This window comes from Rousettus aegyptiacus, unplaced genomic scaffold (assembly GCF_014176215.1).
Source record: "Rousettus aegyptiacus isolate mRouAeg1 unplaced genomic scaffold, mRouAeg1.p scaffold_m13_p_18, whole genome shotgun sequence".
NCBI classification, from domain to species: domain Eukaryota; kingdom Metazoa; phylum Chordata; class Mammalia; order Chiroptera; family Pteropodidae; genus Rousettus; species Rousettus aegyptiacus.
In genome coordinates this window covers 5,848,656-5,873,403 of record NW_023416293.1, presented here as the reverse complement: position 1 = coordinate 5,873,403, position 24,748 = coordinate 5,848,656, and the positions used below count along the sequence as shown (strand labels likewise).

At 34.7% G+C, this 24,748-nt stretch overlaps 1 long non-coding RNA gene across 1 annotated transcript in view; it reads right to left on the bottom strand.

Annotated features, from left to right (window-relative positions):
- LOC107498983 overlaps positions 1 to 24,748 on the bottom strand; it is a 221,426-nt gene that overhangs the window by 191,361 nt on the left and 5,317 nt on the right. The window contains exon 3 of the long non-coding RNA XR_001594179.2: positions 24,286 to 24,368. This is a non-coding gene — a long non-coding RNA (uncharacterized LOC107498983). The remainder of the gene's footprint in view (positions 1 to 24,285; positions 24,369 to 24,748) is intronic.

Genomic DNA, 24,748 nt, shown 5'->3' with positions numbered 1-24,748 from the left:
GAATCGAATTCTCAAAAGCTAGAGCCAAATAATGTACGTTTCTTAAGGTCCCTAGGTGACATTTTTTATATCATGTTTGAGAACTTTTGTGCAAGGAAAGTTAGTATTGGATAGTATAAGAAAAATAAGCATTTGTTCCAAGCCCAGATTTTAAATAAACTTTAGCTATATTCTGGATCAAACACATTTTTAATGGAAAAATATATGAAAGTAAGTTTTGTGATTTCAAGATTAAGGAATTCAAAATAGTTTCACTGAAGACAGATTTCAAAATATTAAGCTAACTATAGGATTTACAACAATTCCCCAGATTTTATTTTTTATTTCTTGTTTGAAATACAGTCACTTACATATCAAATCATATTTGAATGCCATATTTTAAGGATTGCCTACATAATGGGGGTATAGAATGGTTAAGCTGTAAAATTCATGTATGCTACAGCCAGGGGAATGTTTAATATAGTTTTAATGGTAGTGTAATGTCCATGACTAAATGATATAGACTCGTCATGGAAAGTATTCTTTCTTAAAAGCTAGAGCAGAATTAATGTTTAATTATGGTAAGGGAGAGATTGAAATTGAGGCTATTAGTTGGTTGTTTAATCAGAGAATCAGAACTACCTAGAGTGACAGGGAACAAAGAATGTATAGCACATATTATTTCTCATATAATTATGAGATTTGGTGAAGTAAGAATGTTGTTTCTGTATCTGGTGTTGAACTTGAACCTAGCAGAGCTAGCAACTAACAAGAAAAGATTGACATAAAAAGTAGAAGAGTAAGACACACTGGAACTCACAATGACAACCTGAAAACAAAAAGAATGGACTGGAATATGCTTCTGTATCTGCCCATCTTCCACTCCAGTGATACAGGTGACCCATAAATGAGACTGGTGCCCTTCACCACTGAGTTGCCCATGTGCTTGGCTGGTCGTGAACTTGGAGGAATAGAGAAGGAGATCTGGTGGGAGCTACGGATTTGTGAATACGGCTGCTGCCTCATGTCAAAAGTTTAGCAAGCAGATGAGTGACAATATGTGAAAACTACAATGGGATCTGGCCATCACCTATCTTCAGAATGTACGAATGCTGCCACTTCAGTTCCACATTCCGAATCGGATGCAAACTTTTTTTTTTGGTTGATTCTAACATAGAGCCAAGTGAGGAAGGCAATTCTGGGAATGTGGTCACAGCTTAGGTAACTTGACAAAGCAAAAAAGTCAGCAAACTCAATACACATCAACCTGACACCAATATCCACCACTTTTACCCATAAATTAATGTTCAAATTAAGCAAAAAGAAAAACTTTGCTTCTGGCTAACTGGGCACAGCTTGGCTACATAACCAAAAACACAGTAACCCACTCCTCAAAACAAATACAATTTCTATTCTCTCCAGATCATATTTAGATATTCATTCCTCTAGTGAGTTACAATCTCCTTAAATATTAGATATATAGTTATCTAAAATCTACAGTTTACATTAACTAAAGGGAGGTAGAATATATTATAGATAAGTTCCATTACACTCTTCACTTCTGCAACTGGACACATGGTCATAGCTAGATGGTGTCCTGTCTTCAAGTTCGATGAAACCCTTGCTGGATTCCCTGATGGAACCATTTCTCTTTTGGGAACTAAGATCTTTAGATCGAAAGACTGGAGAGATGATGAGGTCATTAAGGATAGTGTTGAAAAGGCAAACTCCAATTTCTACTCCTTGACTCAGGAACATGTGAACCTTGGCTTTAAGAAAAATCCACATACGTTGGTATTGATTTTAAACAACACCTTGAAGGACCTCACCTCATGACAGCCAGGTTTTTCCACCCAGCTGGTATATAATATTAGAAAAGCCAGTCCATAATTTTATCAGTATAGCTACTATATGGTCATGGGAACACAAGAAGACCAGTGACCTTGGAAATTATCAATCCCATTACTATGCTTCGCTTGCTGGGAGGTTAGTCCCTTGTTCAGAAGTTTTACTGTGTGTAATACTAAGACACTGACTATGGTGTTTTGTAAGTCCACAGATCTTGATTTGAATAGAAACATTAGGTCAGAGAAGGCAAATCTATAATCACAGTAAGGGCCTATTCTAGGGAGAACGGAGTTACTTCTATGCTAGAACTGGTCTCCCATCATTCACCTGCCATGAGAAGGCTGGCTGAACCCACCAAGGATGTGGAAGCTCAGTATTATTTTCCGATATTGGCGAGTCGAGCCCAGAGAAGTGGCTGTAGCTGTGTAGACCTTGGAATTCAGAAGTCAGTTTGCTTAGTCCGTGGATGATATCTGTCCCTGCCATGATGGTCGGTTTTTATACAAGCTCATTAGGCAAGAAAAAGCAAGCTGGAGAAACTGTCAGCCACGGGATGATTTATTTTGTAAACTGCTAATTCTTCTTGAGCATTTATGTGGCACACATGTATTTTTATATTCTCTGCCCCTTCTGAAGGACCTACACACACGACCTCTTCTCCGCACCTCTTTGTTGCCAAGTTTCCTTCAAGTCTCTGCCAAACCATCCCTTGAGGTGTTGCCCAAACTCCTGTCCACTGGGAGGGATCAGCTGGGGCCCTTCAGCACATGGCTGCTCAGTGTTCCACACGTGCCTGGCTCAGGACTCAGACAGGCTAAGAGAGGAGCCCTGGCAGTTCTGCGGGAGCTGAGGACCAGCTGCTGCCCCACACCAGCAGGAGGGCTAGCAGATCAGCATGGTGTGCAAGTCGAAAGCACCTGGCAGAACACTGACCATCCATAAAAATGGATGTTTTCCACTTCTGCTTTCCAAATCTCACCGAAACTGCTCTGGTGGGCAACACTGACTCGTGAAGAGAATTTGGGGAAACACAGTTCGGCTTAGCTAATTGACAAGCAGAAAGCCATCATATAAGGTAATGATATTATGGATGGAACACATTTAGAAAATGTGAACAAATTGAGAGTGGTGGTTAACAAAGTAGCAGTTGATTGTGATTTTCATTCATGTGATTGGGTGAACGGTTGTATCACCATCTGAAAGAGACTTAAAAAAAAAAAAGAGGCCTATATTATCTCTGACAACTAAGTTTCCATTACAACTTAAAAATATAATTCCCACTGAAGTCAGAGAGCAAGCCCATCTCAGCATCTCCATCTTCTCCACTAGAACAGGATGGCTCCCACAGAGCTTCTGAAGGTTACTAGTATGGCTACGACCAATTAATTCTTGATGTCTTGGCCAAAGGAAGATTTTAGGGTCCCACTCATTGTGCTAAGAGGTGGATGAGCAATTTGCTTTAAATAGATTTATTTTAAAAATTTCATGTCCCTGAGAATTCACACTCCTTCCAGGATGTCAAGAGTATTTGTTTTCTATTTCTGTGTAATAATGTAGCCACGAACTCAGTGGTTTAAAACAACACACGCGCATAATTTCACGGTGTCTGTGGAATGGGAATCCTGGCATGGATTTGTGGGCTCCTCTGCTTAGGGTTTCACAAGCTTGCAGCTAGGGCTGCAGCCTCAACTGGGAACAGATCCAATTCCAGGAACACTGAGGTTGGCAGATTTTGGTTTCCTGTACTTGAGGACTCAGAGGTTGGGTTTCTTATTGCTGTCCTCCAGAGGCTTCCCTCAGCTCCTAGAGATGCCCACACTTCTTTGCTACTTGGGGTTCCCCCAAATAATAGACATTTACTAATTCAGAGCCAGAGGGGGTGGGGGTGGAGAGAGATACCCTCCAGCAAGACAGACAATAAATATTCATGTAACATAATGAAATAGCATGTATATGAACATGTACATCCTGCCACCTTTGCCATTTTGTATTGGTGAGAAATAAGTTATAGGTTTTACCTAAACTCAAAGAGTGGCGATCACAGAAGGGCATGAACAGGAGAGTTAGTGGTCAGGAGGCCACACACCAAGGTATTTCCATCATTTCAACTTCAGTGTCTACAGGCCAATATGAGTTCATTTTTATTAGTCAGCCTAGAAGATTACTAATAACACTCCTATGTGCTCAAACCGAAATGTTAAATCCCTAATCCTAAAGTGGTGTTTCCACATGAGTAAATTCAGCCTTATACTTTGTCTGCTATGATTCTGTACCCTTGGACTCTACTTACACACATATCCACTTCAGACTTCTCCTGTTACTCTTAGGTGAAGTCCTGTAATGTTGTCTGCATAAGCACATAAATATTCAGGCTACACACGAGCATATGAATCTATCTGATGTACAGACCACCTTCCCCTGGAACAGGTCACCGACATCCCTGCCTGACCTATGCCGATGTCTAACTCTCATTTTAGGACTGAGGATAGTGAACGAAAGTGACGTTGGATTTTGAAGAAATCTGGCATGAGCATGTGAAGCTATCTGTTCTAAGTTTGATCATAGAGAGGTTTTTATTTATTAGTTTCAATGAATTAACTAATTGATTAGTTTTTAATTAATGTCGGAGGACATAAAATTAAAATGCTGTAGAGAGAATAGTTTTCTTTTCCAAAAAGGGAGGCTGGTGAAATTTGTTGACTGACATTTCTGAGTGTGCCTGTGAGGGTATTTCTGAAAGAGATGAGCTTCTGTATAAAGGTCACACTCACCATTGTAGGTGACATCCTCTACCCTGTTGAGGGCCTGAATAGAACAAAGATGTACAGGGTAGATGAATTTGCTCTCTGCTTGAGTTGGGATATCTATCTTCTCATGCCTTTGGATATCAGCACTCTTGGTTGTTAAGCTTCTGGATTCTGGGACTTACACCATTGGCTCTCTTGGTCTTAGGTCTTCAGAGTTGAACTGAATTGCACCACTGTCTTCTGAATCACAATGTCTTCTCTGGTTTGCATGCAGATGACAGATTGTGGGATTTCTTGGCGTCCGAATTGTGTGAACTAATACCTATAGTAAATCTGTCTCTGTCTGTCTGTATCTCTCCCTTCCTCCCTCCTTCCCTTTCTCATTCTATCATTCTATAGAATAAGATATGTATAAGAGGTCACAGATGCTGCTAAACATACTACAATGCATGAACAGCCTCTTCCCAGAGAAAAGAATTATCTGTTCCAAAACGTCAACAATGCCAAGTTTGAGAGAACCTGGCATAAAAAGTGAAAAGGTAGGGAAGAGTAATTTAGGGAAGTTGAAGAGAATTAACTCTAGAGATGAAGGCTTAAAAAATGCAGTCATTCCAAAGTAACTGGCAGAGCAAGAGTCCTGGAGTAAAATCCTCCTCCCTTGCTTTTCTATGCCCTGTCTACACTTCCAATGGTGCTCAGTGGTTACATCCCCACTGAGCATAGACTTCAGCTTCTTAGAGCACAGAAGAGGGAGAAGTCAGATAAGGAATGAATCTGGACTGGCTGATGGAAGATAGTTACTTGATTTAAATGACTTGAGACTATACTTGACCATCTAGGAAGGACTGTAACTAGGAAAAAAAATTCTAGGACAGGACGATAAAGAACAACCTATAAGTGATGTGGCGAGGACAAACACTTTACAAAATATCAAATAATAAAGCAAAGAGAGGATGAAATATGAATGACTCTATAAAGCTGACACCCAAAAGCAGTTGCGTAGTACAAATGGGGGACAATATATTTCATTTTATTTTTCTTAGGCTTTAGATGTATAGATCACCCAATAAGCATCAGATATCTTGCTTTGTTCAGATATCTGGTTTCCTATAAATCAGTAGCTTTTGAACTATTTTCACTAGATAGCAAACCAGTTTGTATGGAACACTGAAATCACGCTCCCTCCACAAAAAATGAAAACAAAACCAACCATCGCTACTTTATTTAAATTGTAAGATTCCTATGGGAAGAAATATCTTAAGGGTAAATTTTTTTTTAAATACACATTATTTTCTTTGTTTTTCACTGTTTGGCTAAGCGTTTTAAGACCATAGAGAGACATCATATGAATGATACCTAAGTAGAGTATTTGTGGCTTTTGACTTTAATCTCCTTAGAAGCACTGAATATACCATAAATATATGAAAAAAGGAAAGAACTGTCTGCAAAACAAATTTCCTTTCTATATGCATACCTTGAGAGTAATAAGGCAACTATCAAAAGTAAAAATTTAAGGGTCTTTAAATCATTTTTTAAAAAAAATTGTGGCAATAAAAAACATATATTTTCAATATCCCTGAGAAATTAAAGGCAGTTTCAAAATCAATTTTTGAAGGTTTTAGTAGTACAGACTTTGGGTTAGGCACACGCACTTTATATTTGCTTATGAAATTGAACAATTTTAGTGAAATTGTCTCATTTATATGCATGTCCACCATTTACTTGCAAATGTGAACTGAGGAATCTCATAAACATCTGAACTCCTGTATTCAGAGAAAATAACATCTGCTTGGAAGAAAAAAAATATTTCATATGTTTCAAAGGATTTAAGATTATTGTCTGAAAAAAGGACAAGAACCATATGATTTCACTCATACTTCAGATATAAAGCATAAAGTAACAAACGAACAAACAAAACAGATAAACTCTTAGAAATGGACAACAGTATGGTGTTTACCAGAAGGGGGCGGCGGGGAGGATGAAGACGTTAAATTGAGTCAAATATAACTGTGACGGAAGGAGTTTAGACTTTGGATGGTGAACACACAATGCAATATACAGATGATGTATTCTAGAACTGTACACCTGAAACTTATGCAATGTTATTAACCAAAGTTACCTCAATAAATATAATTAAAATATATTGTCTAGTGAGTGGTATTTTATAGTCAACAGTTAAAATATATGTGTCTGTTATGGGATATTTTGCATATATACTTAACTTTATAGAAGGGGAGTGAGAGGGAGAGAGAGAGGGAGAGAGAGAGCACACTCATAAAAAAAGAAAAACCATTATGTTTCCAGATTCTGGGTGGTTATTAATAAAGCATGATAATTGGGAAACACTGAGACATAGAAAGAGTACTGAAATTTCTAGAATTAACTAGTTACTATAAATTATTTAGCTAAGATCTCAGATGTATTAGAAATCATTAATGATATTAATTCAATATAGAACATTCGCACTATAATTTTGATTATGCTGGGAATTTAAGCTGCCTTTCTGGAACATGATCCTAGTACTTTTTCTAAGAAAGTGTTGCCCAGGAGGATTAGACTATAAGCCAGCGAATGACTTTGGGAACTTCCTGAAAAGCAATTTATCTGTTTGTTCAAATGCCCACCTTCTCAGGGCAACAGGTTGATGATGTGGACAATTAGCACACTTTCCAGAGATCATTTAAGTGAGCGAGCTACAGACTCATTAAAAACAATTTGCATAAACAAGAATCACTTTCAAGTTCCTAACATCACCATACTCATCAGTCCTAAGTAACAAACTTTGTTTGGTCACTATCACATTCCCACATTATACCTGACTAAAACCACCATTACGCAGAACCTGCAATGTATACTGCTGACATTCCCCTCTGAGTCACTATGACACTGTCAGGTTGATGTTCTTCCTTATGAAAAGAAGCAAACTCAGTGCTTTGATCAACAAGTTATTCTTATCAGCTCTTAGGGATCCAATCATTGAAAAAAATCAAGATATTATATCATACAATAATGTAGTATTTATATGTATTTGTCTCCATGGTTATCTATTATTTTTTGCTTATGGATTACAAATGCTTTAGAAATATACTATAAAATCATCAGTTACATACATATCAATGAATTATTGTTTCTAATGTAAAAATTGAGAATGATTTCCCTTTACTTAGGTTAGATTTATAATTGTGAAAATCAGTCACACAGTGTTATTATGTTAAGGGGAATTAAACAAATGTTATCTAAATTTAAGCACAATTAGAACTATAAAACTTAGAAAAACATCAAATAAAAGTTTCTTGTGGATTATGACCCATTTGGGTTCATATGGGAAACTCCTACCTCCCTCTACTGTGTGGGAAAACTGCCTCATGCCTAGTTTTAAGGAAACAACGTGAAGGTCCAGGAATCATGAAATAGACAGGAATGAAAAGTGTGAACGCATAGAATTTGAAGGCACCTTTCTTAAAAATGCATTTTAGGGAAGTAGTTTGATACGTGTAAATATGCTATGTAATGTTTAAACTTATCAATTTGAACTTAAACTTTGTGTTAACAAAGACAGAATATCGAATGCTCCACTGCATTTGACCAAGATGTCTTAAAGGCTTGATTAAACTTTAGATAGGTTTCTTCCTGACTTCAGACCCCTGCCTTCCCTTTCCTTAAAGCTCTTCCTTTAGATGATTTTCCATTGTAAATTCTATCTTTTCCCCTTTGGGATATATGTCTCCAAGTCCCTCATTCTAAAACCCTTGTCCTTCTCACTGGTCGGGGAGTCGTCCCTTTAAAATATTATCATCAAGGAAGATAGTGCTCCAATTGCCTGGTTTCTGTGGGAGGGTAAGAGTCTAACTTCTATAAGCAACACTGCAAATATGCATGGCTGATTCACACAAAAAACATTCGCAAACTTGGGGAAATTGGCAAGGTTAATTGCAAAGTCAGTGTTTTTATATTGTTGACTTGATAAAATTCTACCAGAAGAAATTTTCTAAAATACAAACAATAGAAAAATAAGGCTCTTCTTGGCATGGTAAACATTCAAAAGAAACTCAAACCAAATTCCACAATAAGGAATTGGATTGTATAACATTTCATAAAAATCCACTATAAATATATTTTTCTCTTTCTGAATTTCCCCTGGAAGTTTCATCTTTTTCTTAAAACTGTCCCAATTCTCTCCTGCCTGGCTCTTTTTCTAACTTCTGTACTCTTCACCCTCAGCAACTTAATAATTATCTGAGGAGTGCTAGTCCTTTGTTATGTAAATCTAGGAGTTTGCCACTTTATCTTTCCTGTATTTTACTAATCAGACCAATACAGTACAAGAGTGAGTGAAACACAGTAAATACCTATCTTGGAAGACGTTGGGTTCACAACATTGTGAGTAATTGTTCTTAATAACTTTTACTCTGTTAAATGAATTCCTCCTTATTGCATATTCAATGATTAAGTTCTTATAGATGCTACTTATATTCATTATTATTATTACTATTATATTCACATTTATGGTACCATCTCTTAACCATCTCTTTTTTTTGATACCACAATATAGTAAAAATAATGAGATATCAAAATTAGGAAGAAATAAATCCTGGCAGTAAAAAAATGATAATTCAAAAGACTATGAGAAAACAAATATATTAAGGTTGGGGACTGTATATTTTAACCAGTTAGGATCTTTATTTATAACTGTTATGCAAGATCCAAGTGATCTCACCACAGGTCCTTCCTCACCCAAAGGCATCTTCTAGACTCCCGCTAGTGATGTTTATAGAATGACACTCATATACCATGATTTGCCATTTAAAAAACATATTTTGATGCATAAAGATAATATAATGCCATAAAATACTTTATAATTCACATTTAACGGAATATTTAGTAAAAGGAAACGCTGCTAATATAATTTAAGATATTTTTAAAAATCAAGGTAAGTGTGTTTTAATATGACATTTTATGTTGTAAGAAATGTCTATAAAATACACAAAAATAAATAACAAATATCTATGTTTAGTGCTATTTTGACTGATATTTATCACCTGTGAAGCCATCTGGTCCTGTACTTTTGTGTTAGGAGTTTTCTGATTACCATTTCAATTTCATTATTGGTAATGTCTGTTCAAATTTTCAGTTCCTGATTCAGTCTAAGATTGTGTGTTTCTAGGAATGTAGCCCTTTCTTCTAGGTTGTCCAATTTGTTGGCATATAATTGTTGTATTCTCTTATGATGTTTTGTATTTCTGTGGTGTCAGTGGAACTGCTCTTTCATATCAGATTTTATTTATTTAGGTCCTCGTGCTCGCTTGCTCGCGCTCTGTCTCGCATTTGCGCCTCTCTCGCTCTCTCGCTCTCTGTCTCTCTGTGAATCTCACTAAAGGTTTATCATCCTTTTTTTGGTAAGAAGTATATGGCCTTTCCAGTTTTTCTACAGACAGTTTTTAGAGCACTTCTAGGTTTACAACAAAATTGAGAGGAAGTTTTCCTATAGACACTCTGTCTCTACACATACACAGCCCTCCCCATTATCAACATCACTCACCAGAATGCACATATTTTACAAAGGATGAATCTGTATCGATGCATCATAAGTACCCAAAGCCCATAGTTCATCTTAGATTTAACTCTTGGCATGGGATATTCAATGAGTTTAGACAAAATACAATGACATACTTCTATCGTCATAATATCGTACGCAGTATTTTCACTGCCCTAAAACTCCTCTGTCCTCTGTCTATTCATCACTTCCACCCCCAACCCGTGGGAGCCACTCATCTTTTCATTGTCTCCATAGTTTTGCCTGTTCCAGAATGTCTTATAGCTGGAATCATACACTAAAAATGGCTTCTGTTTAGCAGATAATACAAATTGCTGTCTCTATTATTTTCACTTCAAGTAGAAAGTCTAGCAAGTTTCTCTTGTAATGAAGTTACGCTGGTCAAAATCAATTAAATAGATATTAGAGGGGGAAGGAAAGTGAGATAAAATTAGGATCCCTAAAATCTATACACAACTTTGATTTTTAAATGGTGCCTAAAATACATGCAATTCTCCTTCACAAGATAATTATTCAGACTGAGTGATTGTTCATTGAATCAAAGTCTATTCATCTGTTCCAAATGCATTGACATTAGAAATAATTTTGAACATAGCTACTGAGAGTTTTGGGGAAAAGAAAGCAAGATTGCTGTTATAATGTTCAAATCACTTGTGGCTCCCCCCTTGCCTAGACCCCATGCTGAATTTAAAAGAAAAAGGATTCACTAGGTTAGAAATATCCATTTTCATCATTCTACAGCAACCAAGTGAAACATTTAAAAATCAATTGCAGTTGATTTTCTTTTTGCACAAAAGAACTTGATAAATTTTATAGATTGCTTTTTGTATTATTTTTAAATAATTCATAATGGCAGCATGGGGTAGAGCTACCATATATTTAAGATTTACTCAGGGTTACTCTTCTCATTTCATCTTGACAATTATTTAATGACATTGATTAGAGTAATAAGTGTTACAAATGAGAGCTTGAGGTACAGAAAAGTTAGGCAACCCATTCAAGGTTACGCAGCTCTGAATAACAGCAATGAAACTTATTTCCAGGATGTCTAACTATAAAGCCTGTGTATTATCCGTAAAAAAACTGTCTCACATTTTTCACCTTCAGACATATGGCAATAAATCCTTTAGTACTTATTTATTAACTATTTTTCTTTTTTGAATAGCAAGGATTACTAGTCATCCTATTATTTTAAAAGAGATTATCAAGTTTCACAAGCATTTATTTCAGAATAATAGAATGTTAAAATTGAAAATGAACCTTTAAGATAGTCTCATTATAATCTGCTGATAGAAGTACATATTGGTAGGATCTATCTGGAAAACAATATATTTTAACAGTCTTAAAACATATTAATTGTCAGAGTATACCTACTTCTAGAAACATAATCTTAATGAAAAATCTTAGGGACAAATATAATTTTATTATATTACTATATATGAAAGAAGCATTATAAAGTCCTAAGTATAATTAACCAATTAATAGATGATTAGTTAAATAAATGATGGAATATTATGCATCCATGGAAGTTGTGGTTTTGAAGAGTACTTGTTTACATGGAAAAAAGTTCCTATAATATTTGATTAAGAATACAAAATTGAACAAAGGATCAAACCCAAATATCAGTACTATGTATGGAACTACATATTAGAATGGAAAGAAATGAAAATATATGCCTGTTAAAGACAAATGTTCTAGTCAAAAGAAGAGCCTAAAACAGTCGATAGTTTTTTTGTTTGTTGTTACATAAAATTTCAGACTGAGAGAGTTTGAAGAAAACATAAGTAAGCTTTAATGTTGCCTCAAGTGTACTGAGACGAAGTGGGGAAGACATGGGGTATGTGTGGAACACACACACACACGCTCGGGTTGTGTCTTTGTTTCAGTGTTTGTTAGGTTCTGATGCTGATAGGAAAGTGGAATTGAGTTTTTAGCTATGATCTCAAAACTGGGTCAAGACAGTACATGTGAAATGTGATATTACATCCTCTCCAGGGAAATACGCCTTTCAAAACACAATGATATATGAAACAGAGCTTTGATTCCTAAATTCAAACTTTCATTACAAGTACATTTTATCCATAGATCTGTAAATGTGTGTGTGTATTCCTTCAGTGTTTAACTGTTTTAGAGGCAATTACCATAAGGAAGTTGTTTTTCAAAAACGCTACTTGGAAGAAATAAGATAGGCCTCAGAAATGGATTATTTCAAAGCCTCTTTACTAAGACATTCACTGAAATCATAAAAATAGTACCATTGGCTATTCTGTGTAGTTTTTATTTTCCTTTTATGCATACTTAGTTTTCTAAAGTTTCCTTTAATGTACATGTTTAGCTTTTATAATAATCCAAAATCATTATAGAAAATATTATCCAATTTGAAAGATTATATTCAGATATACTCTGAATAAAGCACCTAGATATTAGATTTCTGACATATAAAAATGTTAATGTTCTCCGAAACACTATGTTCATTTTTATATGAGATTATTCGACATTTCAATCATCCTCATTCTCATACTCTTTATTAATCATTTACCATTGTTATAAACCCTGTTATTATGGATAGAAAATAAAAATACTTTTTTGGAGCTTACTTTGAAAGAGCTTTGACCTTCCTTTTCTTTATGAAAGTTTTAATTTATCATTTGGACTTTCCCTGTGTTATTTTTCAGTTGATCTGATTATGTGATGACCTTCAAGATTATGTTGATTATAAATCCTACCTCATCTCCATTCCATATGCTTCTTTTCCCAAGAGAAGCACGAATATAACTAAGGCAATAGAATATAGGGAGAGTAGTGAGTTTTTATTGCTCCTCCAATAAATATTAAAGAAAAAGTAAGAGCTGTACGTGGTTGTTGAAATGAGACTAATTTAGGTTGAGCATTAAAAAAAATGTGATAACTGGAGAATTTGAAACACAGAATGGATTGACTTGTAAAATTTTAAGCTCTAGCAGATGTAAAAAATGAATGGAAATTAGATGATAATCTTTCGGATATATCTCATCCGGAATTCTTATATTGACAAAGGAGTCAGATGATTTTTAAGATGAACTCTAATTATGCTATTTTGTAATTTTAAAAGTTTAGAGAGGTAAAATGTTTATCCTTGGACAATATGAACTTTCATTAAGATGTAAGCAATGATTTAGCTAATTTGGGCTGCTTTTAAATGTTTCTACCCTAATTATAATGGTGATGATTTGATCTGTGCAGAGATCCAAAGTGTAACAATAATATATCAACTGCATTGATATTTCCTCATATTTATATCATCCTAGGAAACCAAATGTTAACTGTGTATTGATCACATTACCTGGCTCATTTTTAGCTTAGTGTTATTTTTTGTTGTTGTTGCCGTTGGTTTGTCTGGTTATTTTCTGGTGTATTTATGACTTACTTATATATTAAATGTTAAACATTTAATGTAATATAAATGCTTAGTCTTATAGTCTAATGTAATATAAATATTACATTAGACTGACCTGTCATGATTTGTAATGATCTCACTAAAACTGGACTACTGCCCACTTACCACACATTTCCTATGGAGAAATCAAGTTATAGCATTACAACTTCAAGTCAAATATTCATCTTATTGGCTTCTATCTTTTCCTTATCTGACAAAAGTTAAAACACACACACACACACACACACACACACACACACACACACACAAATTAAAATATATCTAACTGCCAAAAAAGATTTTGGAGATATGCCTGCTAGGCTGATTTTCCCACTGCCAAACAAGATGTGATTAAGCAGCCACTTGATTTGGAGAGGAGAGACAGAGAAAGAAGACATCTTAGAGTGACAAGGAGCATGAAAATTACATGACAAAACACCAGGAAGCGCAGCTTAAGGGACCCAGAGGAGGTTTTTTGCACTGGAGAAACCGTCTGAAAAAACAATTCCCATGTGGCTAATAGGTCAGCCAAGAGCCCTGGCCACTTGCAAGTCCTGTGAGCCGGGCAGAAGCAACAACTTAAACCCTTCGCTAGGAAGGTGGACTTGGAGGAATAGCCTTGCACTAGGGTCTCCTTATGGTTGGGGCCCCAACAGACCTACTACCACCATGTGTGTGTCATATTCCACTTACTAGATTTTTTTAAACACATTTTTAATACAGAGAATGTGTCTGAACACTTTTTGTTAGGATGCAGTTTCCTCAAGCTTGATGATAGAAATGCCTTTTTTTTTTTTTTTACCTGGAGATTACATTAAACATCATTGGATCTCATGGGAAATTACTCTCTTTTATTCAAAGATTTTTTTATTTTAAAAATATCAGAAATAGTTTGACATACAAAATTAACACGATACTATACTGTCTCCAATTATGTACCAATTGACTAGAAATAAACAATTGACTAGAAATAAACCACTATTTAAGTTAAATCATCCTATGTATTCTATTCGTTTACTAAAAACAAAACAAACCATAAGGTCACCTTAAGCATCATCCTAATGTCCCTTCATCAAGGCAACAATTATTCAGGGGTTGACAAAGTTAAAGTTAGCTTTACGCCAATTATCTGCATTTGTTATTGTAACTAATAAGAAAGGACTTCTGCCATTTTGCTATCTTTTCGTATGTCTTAAACTTTTTTTGATTCTCATTTGCTCCTCCATGGTGTCTTCTTTTGTGTTTACTTGAATTTTTTTTTTTTTCTGTAGTGAACTTTCTGGATTCCCTTTTCATATATTTTTGTATACTTTTTCAGGTATTTTCTTTATGGTTACCATAGAGATTATATTTAACACTGTAAATGTACAAAATCTAGTTTGAATTGATTCTAACAACTCCAATATCATACAAAAACCCAGCTCCCAGAAGATCCCCATCCTCTTCATGTGGACTGTGCATGGCCAAGTTAACTACGGTCTCAAGTTCTTGAACCTGAGGACAGTAAGGTTATCTCTAGACCAAAGGTCTTTTCAAACCATAAACATTAAAAGGCATTGTCCGTGATGACTTGTACATAAATCCAATTATGCAAGTAGAGGTTACCTTTATAACTTAGTGAATGGTTAAGTTAAATCCTTTAACCAATTTCACTAACTCCAATTGTTATTACTTTGTAGAGGACATATTAATTAGCACTCTTTATGCTTATGCTTTTATACTTAATTTTCTGTTTGGTTTTAATTTTGTTCTTATAAAGCAATGCTTTTAAGCCTATAATATAGTAATCCATGGATCTTAAAATGTTGTAAAATCATTAACTAATTTCTCCTGCTATGGTGGCAATCGAACTGAATATCTCAGGAAAAAAAAATACATTTTGATTAAATAATATGAATATTGCCAAGTCTTTAAAATGTAACAAAAAAATTATCTATATAGTACTTTTAGTTGCTTTAAAAAATATTACCTGAAATTAAAAAGAGGAACATACCAAAATTAAAACCTGTCTCTTTGCTCTATGTAAATACACAAAATATTAGTATGCAGTAGAATTTATAGTCAGAATACATATTCAGCATCAACTGTATTCAATTCATGTTAGAACTGAAAGCATTCCTCCTGTCCGTCACTGCTAGAGTAGTTAGCTACCACTTGAACATGCAGGCCAAAATCAGTTGGCAAGAGCATGACATTGTCAGTTAAATGCATTTTAGTGACTTTTCTATCATGATTCAAGCCAAACATGTCTTTTTTTAATCTCACTTTTTACATCTTCATGAATTTGAATGATTTGTACAAAGTCAAAAATATATTGCATATATAGAACTTCATTTCCTTTATTATATTTGATTTTACGCATCTCTCTCTCTCTCTCACACACACACACACACACACACTGCATAATCACCACCACCAAAAATCCAAATAATTTTTTGTTTGAATTTTTATAATTTAAACTTCTATATAATTTACTTATTAGTTACCTATGAAACATACAAATAAATTGTATTCTTGACCATATTCAAGGGTTTTATTAAACCCAATTTTGAATAAAATTATTGAATCGAATTTTTGAATACTTATAAAGGAATATCATGCTCTACCTCTTTTTAGTATAGCTGTTATCTAAATATATTGCTCTAAAACAAGATCTTTAAGTATTATGAATATGATATCCATTTGATAAATAACTATATTGAGAAAATAAATTTTTCAACAAAATCAGTTTCATAACTATACCAAAATATACCTAACAATTCCTAATACAATGTTATTATAATAAACCTTCTCATTAAAAATACTATATGATGCCACATTGGATCATTTGAGATACAATATCACAAAATAGTTAAAAATTACAAAAATATTTTAAAAATTAAAAGTACAGCCCAACAAGATTTTTCCAAATAAAACTGATGAAAAGAGCTGAGATTTTGATTTAAAGAAAGCAGATGCTCCCAGACAACTGAGATATCACTACACAGTTGCGAAGCAACTCACTGATTTTATGTACTTTAGATGTTTTAGCACTTAAAAAGAAGGTGAACTTCAGCGTTTTACATTTTAGATTCGACAATCTCAATCTCATAAATTTGTATTGTAAAACTATGTAAGGCACTTAAATTTTTATTAGTACACTTCAAAGGCCAATATTGAAAACTGACAAAAAACAAGCTTAAAAATAAAGGAGTATTTTTACAAGAACTCTTAAATGCAGAAGTATAGTTGTACCTGAAAAAGAAAGTAGAACAAGAAGAGGGGAAAAGATCTTTTTCAGATTCTTGCTTCTATATTTTCCATCTTCGAATGACATGGTCTTTCTTATTAGTACACTCTTTTTTCTGTATAGTTCAGAAAGTGCGGTATGGCTTTCCCTATCTTTTCCATTGGCCCATGTTCTGACTTATAACAAAGAAAGAAAATTTACTGAAAAGAGATTGGATTCTTTGTGGAAGCTTTGGGAATTGTAATAAGGGACTCAGAAAACAAGCAGGAACAGACCAGATACACAGACCCCCCCATACTCAGTATGGACCCCCACTGCCACTGAGTATGGGGTCCCATATCGTGGCCTCTGGCACCTTCAGTGCTAACACTGGGTATTGCCACATACCTGTCCAACTTTGCTTCTGGTAAGGGGTGAGACAGTGCCATTGTTATAACCCGTTAGTTCCAGGTTCAAAATCATCATGTGTTACTGGTCTTTTACTGGTCGAGTGTCGTGTAGGTAATCAGCGTGTCTGAGATTCTCAGAGAGCCTATTAAGAATGCACATTTTCATTTACTTTCAAGAATAAAAGGTGAGCTCTTTCTCCCACAGAGACCAAAAGTTTGTGGAAATATCTGATCAAGAAATAGGGTACAGAAGCCTCACAGACTAAGTGGTAATGTATTTGTCTCTTATGTTCCCACGGTAAAGGTCTAAGCTAATGGAGAAAGAGCATGATAGTCGCCTAGTTCCGATGCCTACCTGGGGAAAACCAGATCAGGCTGTCACTCCTGCCCCATCTTATTCACTGAGGAGATCACAGGACAGGGGCAGGAAGTATACATTTGGGCAGGCCTTCCTCTGTCTTAGTTTCTTGTGGCTGCTATAATAAATTATCGCAAAATCGGTGGCTTAAAACAACAGAAATATATTCTCTCACGGTTCTTGAAGCCAGAAGTTTGATATTTGCTTATTTATCTGAAATCATGATGTTGGCAAGGCTATATTCCTAGATGTTCTAAGGGAAGAATTTGTTCCCTGCCTCTTCCAGCTTTGGCTGGCTGCTGGCAATTCTTAACTTGTGATCATATTACTCCAATCTCTGTCTTTATGGTGACATTGCCTTTTTCTTTTCATCTGTGCATGTCAAATCTCCTACTTCCTCCTTTTTAGAAGGATACATGTGATAACATTTAGGGCCCACACAGATAATCCAGGATAAGATCATCTTAAGTGCCTTAATCACATCTGTATTATTATTACTACTACTACTACTACTATTATTGTTTATTATTATTATTATTATTATTATTATTATTATTACTATTATTATTTGCATTAGAAAGTAGCATGCATAGCTCCGGAATTAGGGCACAAATATCATGCAGGGATGGCATTCATTAGACAGGTACAGCCTGCACTGCACCCTGGCCCTTAAAGAATCGCACCGGCCCCCTATGCAAAATACATTCAACCCATCCCAAAAGGGTCCAAAAGTCTCAACTCATTAGAGCATCTACTTAAAGCCCAAAATCTAATCTAAATATCAGTACCTAAATCATGTAAGGGTAAATCTCTGATTACAATCTTTCCTGAGGCAAAATCTGACTCCTTTTGTAGACCTGAGAACTCAGAAAAAAAAGTGGTAACTTGCTTCCCAAATACAATGGTGGGACAGGCATTGGATAACAGTTATAGTCATTCTCATCCCCCAAAGTTTTGAACAGGGATGGCTGATTCCAGAGAAGTTGTTACAATTTGGAAGAAATCTCAAAACATATACAACCACACACACAAAAAAAAATGCTAGTAAACTTTTAAAATATCCTTAAAACATATCGGATACTTTAACGTTGCCTTATCAGGAAAACTGTCAAGCATACAACTAATCAAATGTTTTTCAAAGGCAGATCTGCTCAGAAACATACATAGGAACAATTCAGGAAATAGCCTCATATTGCGACTTCTTTTACTCACATGCTTTTGTAAATTAACAGTGCATTTGTAACAGTGAGTTTGATAAATATTTGAAATTCTAAGCCTTTTGTTTTCTTAACTACTTCTGTCTAGAATTTTTGAATATGACTCCTCAAAGAAGAAAAAAAAATAAGGTTTACTGTAAAAGGTAAACATTTCCTAAAATCATGACTTTCCTGAAAATTCATCACAGCTTCTGGGTATTTTTTATAATAAAAATATTCTTGCCTCTCTATTTAAAATCCATCGATGTATGTGTCGTTTAAGGTGACAAATAGAGCCTTTGCAATGAAAAGAAGTTAAGCTCCCAAACAGTGTGTCATACTCTGCTTTCCTTGTAACTTTGCACTTGCAAGACTGCCTGGTTAATGGTCTGAAATAAAAATGTTCCACTACCCCCTTCTGTGCCAGGTGAAATGAAGCGACGTGGTCATACTTCACTGCATTTAGGCCCAACAACATGTCAAATTCTTTTGAGATAAACTGCAAACCATTGACTGATCTTTTTTTTTTTTTTTCTTTCCTCTAGCAAACCTTATTTCAGAAACAATTTCCTGATATCTCCTACCCATCTCATAGGAGGAAAAGACAACTTTTTCACAACAAAATAATTCTGGGAGCATAGATATGAAACTGCCATTTTCTAACATATTACATATACATCTTTTAATTTTAATATTTTTAGTATCTAATAAAACTAAGAGCTACCGTTTATTTAGCACTACTTTGTATCAGGGTCTATGCTAGATATTTGATTTTCACAGTTATAGGGAAAGTAATATCTACTTTTTTCCAGCTAAAGAAATTGAAGTTTAGAAAATTAATTTTCCAAATGCCATATTGTTATTAATGGCAGACTAAAAACAAAATATTCTGTTTCTCTGACTACAAAGTCAATGATCATTGCATTATAATCCATGACCTTTATGGCAATGGATGAACACGGAAAGGGACTTTATTCACCTTGTCACCTCCATTTCTCATCCATGAGCAGCACAGTATTGGGCCAAAAGTGTCCCTCTCTGAAAAGTGAATGGAAACCTCCTCCTTCTAGACTTTTGTGTAACAGGCAATCTAAAGCCTTTGTATTTGTGCACACTAAGGTAATTAGAAGTAGATATGAAAACATAATCAATGATATTCCTGGGTGGTCCTGTGCCTCTTGGTCACTGTCCACTAGCCAGATCACATCCCTGTGTCAATGTCAAAATAATCCCACTTCTCTCATATGCTGAATGAAAAGAGGTCTTTAAGGATTCAAAGACCTCTCTGAGACTGGCCTGGAACATGTTTGTACTAGAATAAGTAATGTCTCTGCTGGTCGACCTCACTGCTCCTTCAAGTCATAGGCTTCTAGCTACCATTTGTAACTCAATGACATTACTTTTTAAAATGCTCCTATCTAAAATAAGGCACCAAAATAGACATGTTATTACATGATTATGATAGCAATTACGTCAGTATTATAGAAGCTAAAATCACATATGGGCATTCTTATGGCAAGATACAACAGGCATTGCCTGGATAATAAAAGCCTCTGAAGAATCCCCTTAACCTTTTAAATAATGTTATTTTGTTGCTGCTGTTGTTGTTTACAGAAATCAATAACAGTATCAGTAAGCTTTTCAATAAGTAGCCATGTTTTTCACATACAGAGGGTCCATTCTTAAAGTTCTCATCATCTTTCATTTCCATTTTATGAATCTATTGGCAGCAAATCAAATGGAAGATTTTGCCAATTGGACAATTATCAACTGTCCTCTGGAAAGACCTATTTTCTATCGAACCCCTCGGTCATCCACTGCCGGACACAGAAGTTACACAATCCCCAGTGGCAGGACATAGTTTCTCTTATTCCAATGTTTTATTCAAATTTTCTATTATTGAAATAGTTGGACTTAAAACTATCCAAAATTAGCCAACTTTAAAAGTAATTCGAGTTCCTGGTTGAAAATTTAGAAAATTATGTATATATAATTAATTTAAAATATCTGTTATCATGATAGTTTTAACATTTTCATGCATTTGTCCATGAGCATATTTTAATGCATATTTAAACAAAATTTTCTCTAATCAAACTTCAACTATAATTCTAAAGGATACATTAAATATGCCTAATTTTGTAAAGTATAAGATGTTTTTAAGGACTATTTATTATCCTCCTCTGCAAATGGTCTCACAGGCTATAAAAATGTAAAATATGACAATTTCGGTAGCATTCTTAACATTCGACTATGAGTTTTTAAATTGTAGGGTTTTAAGAGGAAACTTTATCGAAATTATGTAATCAAGTACCTAAAAATGGGGAGGTGAACCAGCATACATGATGAAAGAATAAGAAATTAAAGCATTGAGTATAGCATATAGGTAAAAGCATAAGCATGAGGTCTTAAAGCTGAGCTGCAAATTTCAGATCCACCTCTCACTTGCTGAATTATCATGAATTGCTTGACTTCTCTGAGCCTCAGTTTCTCCATTATAAAATGAAAGTAATAATAGGACCTAACTCAATAAAATTTCATAAGGTTTATAAACTAATCTCTATATACTCAATAAATGTTAGCTATTATTATTATCATCATATATTTGGATACTGTAGGATGCTATTTATTCCAAATAAATAAATCAGACAGTTTTTTCTCAAGCCTGTAACTTCAAATTGCCTGGTAAGCTGGAAGTTAAAAAACACTGAAACAGAAATATAGACTAAATAAACACACAAAAAATCCTTGTATTAACCATAATAGAGTTCTATCCTTAGGTGTTTTTTAGAGTTTTAAGATTTTGGGAAGTGGTTGTTTTATTTCCATATAAAAGATCATTCTACATCATATTTTATGTCAAATTAGCAAATTAAATGTGTTGAGTATTATACGCTCAGAATTATTTGTATGTTTTGAAGCATGTTTTTGTTTTCAAACAATAATAAACAACTAGAAAATTTTAAATATATTAAGATCGTAATACATTTTATGTTAGGCAGAACAGTATTTTTTATTCATGTTTGTTTGACATAGACTGAAATGGTTTGGCAGAATGATTTTTTTTTTTTTCAAAATTAGAAATATCAGCAATCATCTTGTCAATTTCCTTTCTGTAACTAAAACAGTCATTATTGTTCTTATTTTCTCTGTTTTCACAATTTTAATGATATCCACCTAAAAACTATTTCAAAGTAAAAATGAAAAATAGTTTCCTGTTAGCTTTTTATAGCATCGCTTTGACCATTACACTGGCACAAATATAATAACATTTATTTTGGCTCTGCTGAACAATTCAGTTCAATGGATTCATGAATATAAATCAGTTATTTAGTGCTTGCTTAGCAGGTAGTAAATTTATATATGTTTATATATTGGTTTGCAAACTTCAAGTCCATAACTTATTACATTTTTCAGATAATCTCATCTCTATTTATATAACACAGCTCTGGTTTCAAAATTTAGTCATTTATTTTAGTTGTACATGATCTAATCCCATGGTTATGAAGGGAAGCTATTTGACTGCTTGAAATTTGTTTTTTCTTTTGCATAATACGAAATACAATATCAGATTGATTATTATCGTTAGCATTATAGCTGCAGTCAGTGTCTCAGGCTTGTCCAATCAACACTTGGCTTTCATAAGTCAGCAAAATGTGATATTATTATTATTATTAATGGATGTGCACATATTTTCTAGGTATGGTATATTTTTTTGCAGGTTCTGTATTGGTTCATTTATTTCTCTATTGCATTGTTGATGTTTTTTCCTTTTATCTGTTTCCTATTTTTGATTACATCCTAATTTACCATATTATCTCTGGACATTACATTTTAAAAAGGCTGTCATTTATTTTCTAGCAAAAATACTGGATAAATGAACTTCTATTTGATTTCAAAAGGAACAAAACATAAGATACAAGCCTGGTTAATTAGAAATGTTTCAATTTTTTATCATTTAGCCAACTGAAAATGTTCCTAGTATCCCCAAATAATTGTGAGATATTTGTGTTATTTTTAAAGTTAAACACATTAGCTGATGAGGTTTCAAACTCTTTTGCTATAGTCTTAGATAGGAAGAAACCAAACAAAAGACAGCTTTACACAGCTCACCTTCACTCATCGAACAAAACTCAGTGTCCTATATATGGTGGACATTCAATAAATATCTTTAAATTAAAAAATTATAACTCCACTTTACTTATAAACTATGTAAACAGAAGATACGTCCCTCGAAGATTACAGTTAAAACAAATATATTTACACTAACACTTCAGGAGGCAAATTGTACTTATTTTTCACCTTCACATGCGAATCACACTAGAGAGTTCACGGCCTCTGATGTTTACTCAGTCTTTTATGAAACTTTACTAATTTTAAGAATTACATAATCAGGTTCGTGTCAGATTTCAATATTATTCTGACAAATCTGAACAAGATATCTAAACGATATACAGTCTTGCAGTCTCTTCAGAGTGGCAAGTCAGCTCAGACAGAGGATTAATAAACGGTGAGTACTCAGGTAAAGGAGGCGAGAGGAGTAATGGGAGTCATGTCTGTCATAATCCCTGGTTTTAGGTGCCTCTTATCTTTTTCATTAGCCTTTTGCAATGGATCTCTTAATAAAGCTGTTTTGGAATTTTGAAGCATTTTGGAGACGTCCCCATGCCAATTAAAATAGGTATGGCATTCTGTGTGATGTGGGAGCCCTCACTTTCAAGTGCACTTCTTAAATGAACAATCTTGTCTAATTGGAACATTTCCTATAACGGCCATTGCAATTCTAGGTTGTCTTTGGAAGGTTTTGCCGTTTTTTGAGGATATTTACAGCTTCTGGGACCAAAGTTCTTAGATATAAAATAAGCAGCTGTACTAGAAGGCGGCACACTCAGTTCTTTGACACTTGAGGATCCCATTTCTCTAGCTAAGCCTTGGGTCTCTCACAGCCAAGCTAATACCGAGGAGGGATGTGCCACTGGGTGGGGACTGTGTGTTGTTTCATGTGGAAATTTCTTTGAGGTTGGCAGGTGACCAACTTACTCTAGCCCAGGAGTCTTAGAGATAGGTGACGAGAGCTCTAACCGCTTTTACGTGCTTGACTTGTGCCCACTAATTTTGCAGCTTTGGCTGCTGAGATTCCCATTAATGACAGACCTTTTATTTCTCAACCATGTGCACATTAACGGACACCAAAAGAAACGAGGAGATGAAACTGTGACCATCAACAGTAACCAAAGTGAGGATACTGTGGCCTTACCTAAAGCAGAGCTCGGGTGCTCACCACCAAGTAGTTGTTTCATTTTGGATCCCTTTGATTCCAATACACGGTATAGAAAAATAGTTTACCAAGATCCAAAGATCCCTCAAATGGCCATTGTTTTACACACTGTCTTTTGTTAGATTGTGCCATTAGACAAAAAGGGGCATGAACGACCATTCTGGAGGGGTCTGCAGCCTCTTTAGATTAGACCGACCTCATGACAGGAGAGCACACCAGACACACACAAACGCGCAGTAAAACTGGGATGGTTATGGATGCCAGGAAGTGGATCCCAGAAATCAAGAGAGTTTACCTTTGGCGATTCCTAATCTGCTGTACAAGTCACTGTGGATTTTGCTTCAGATGCCAAGAAATGTCAAAAGCACTCTCCGCATACTGAATAAAACAAAGCAGAAAGGTGAGTTAGTCTCTCTTATTCACATTCAGGGGGAAAATATTTAAAGTACCCATTTGAACTATTTATTACTTAAAGTAAATTCTTAGTATGAACTTCACACTCATCTTTCTATATTTGTGTTGACTTAGACTTACCAGGTACTAAATAGATTTTGTAAATAATTTGATAATTAAAATTACATATTTTGACTAGTTTACTAAATTGTATTTCCTGTGTCTCTGTAGGCCTACTTTACTGTAGGCCTACTTTATAATGCCGGATACACAAACAGATATACTAATATTGAGAAAATAAAATGTTGACGTAAACTTCGTTTGGCATGATGTGTATTTACTTGCATATGATAGCGAAATTTGGC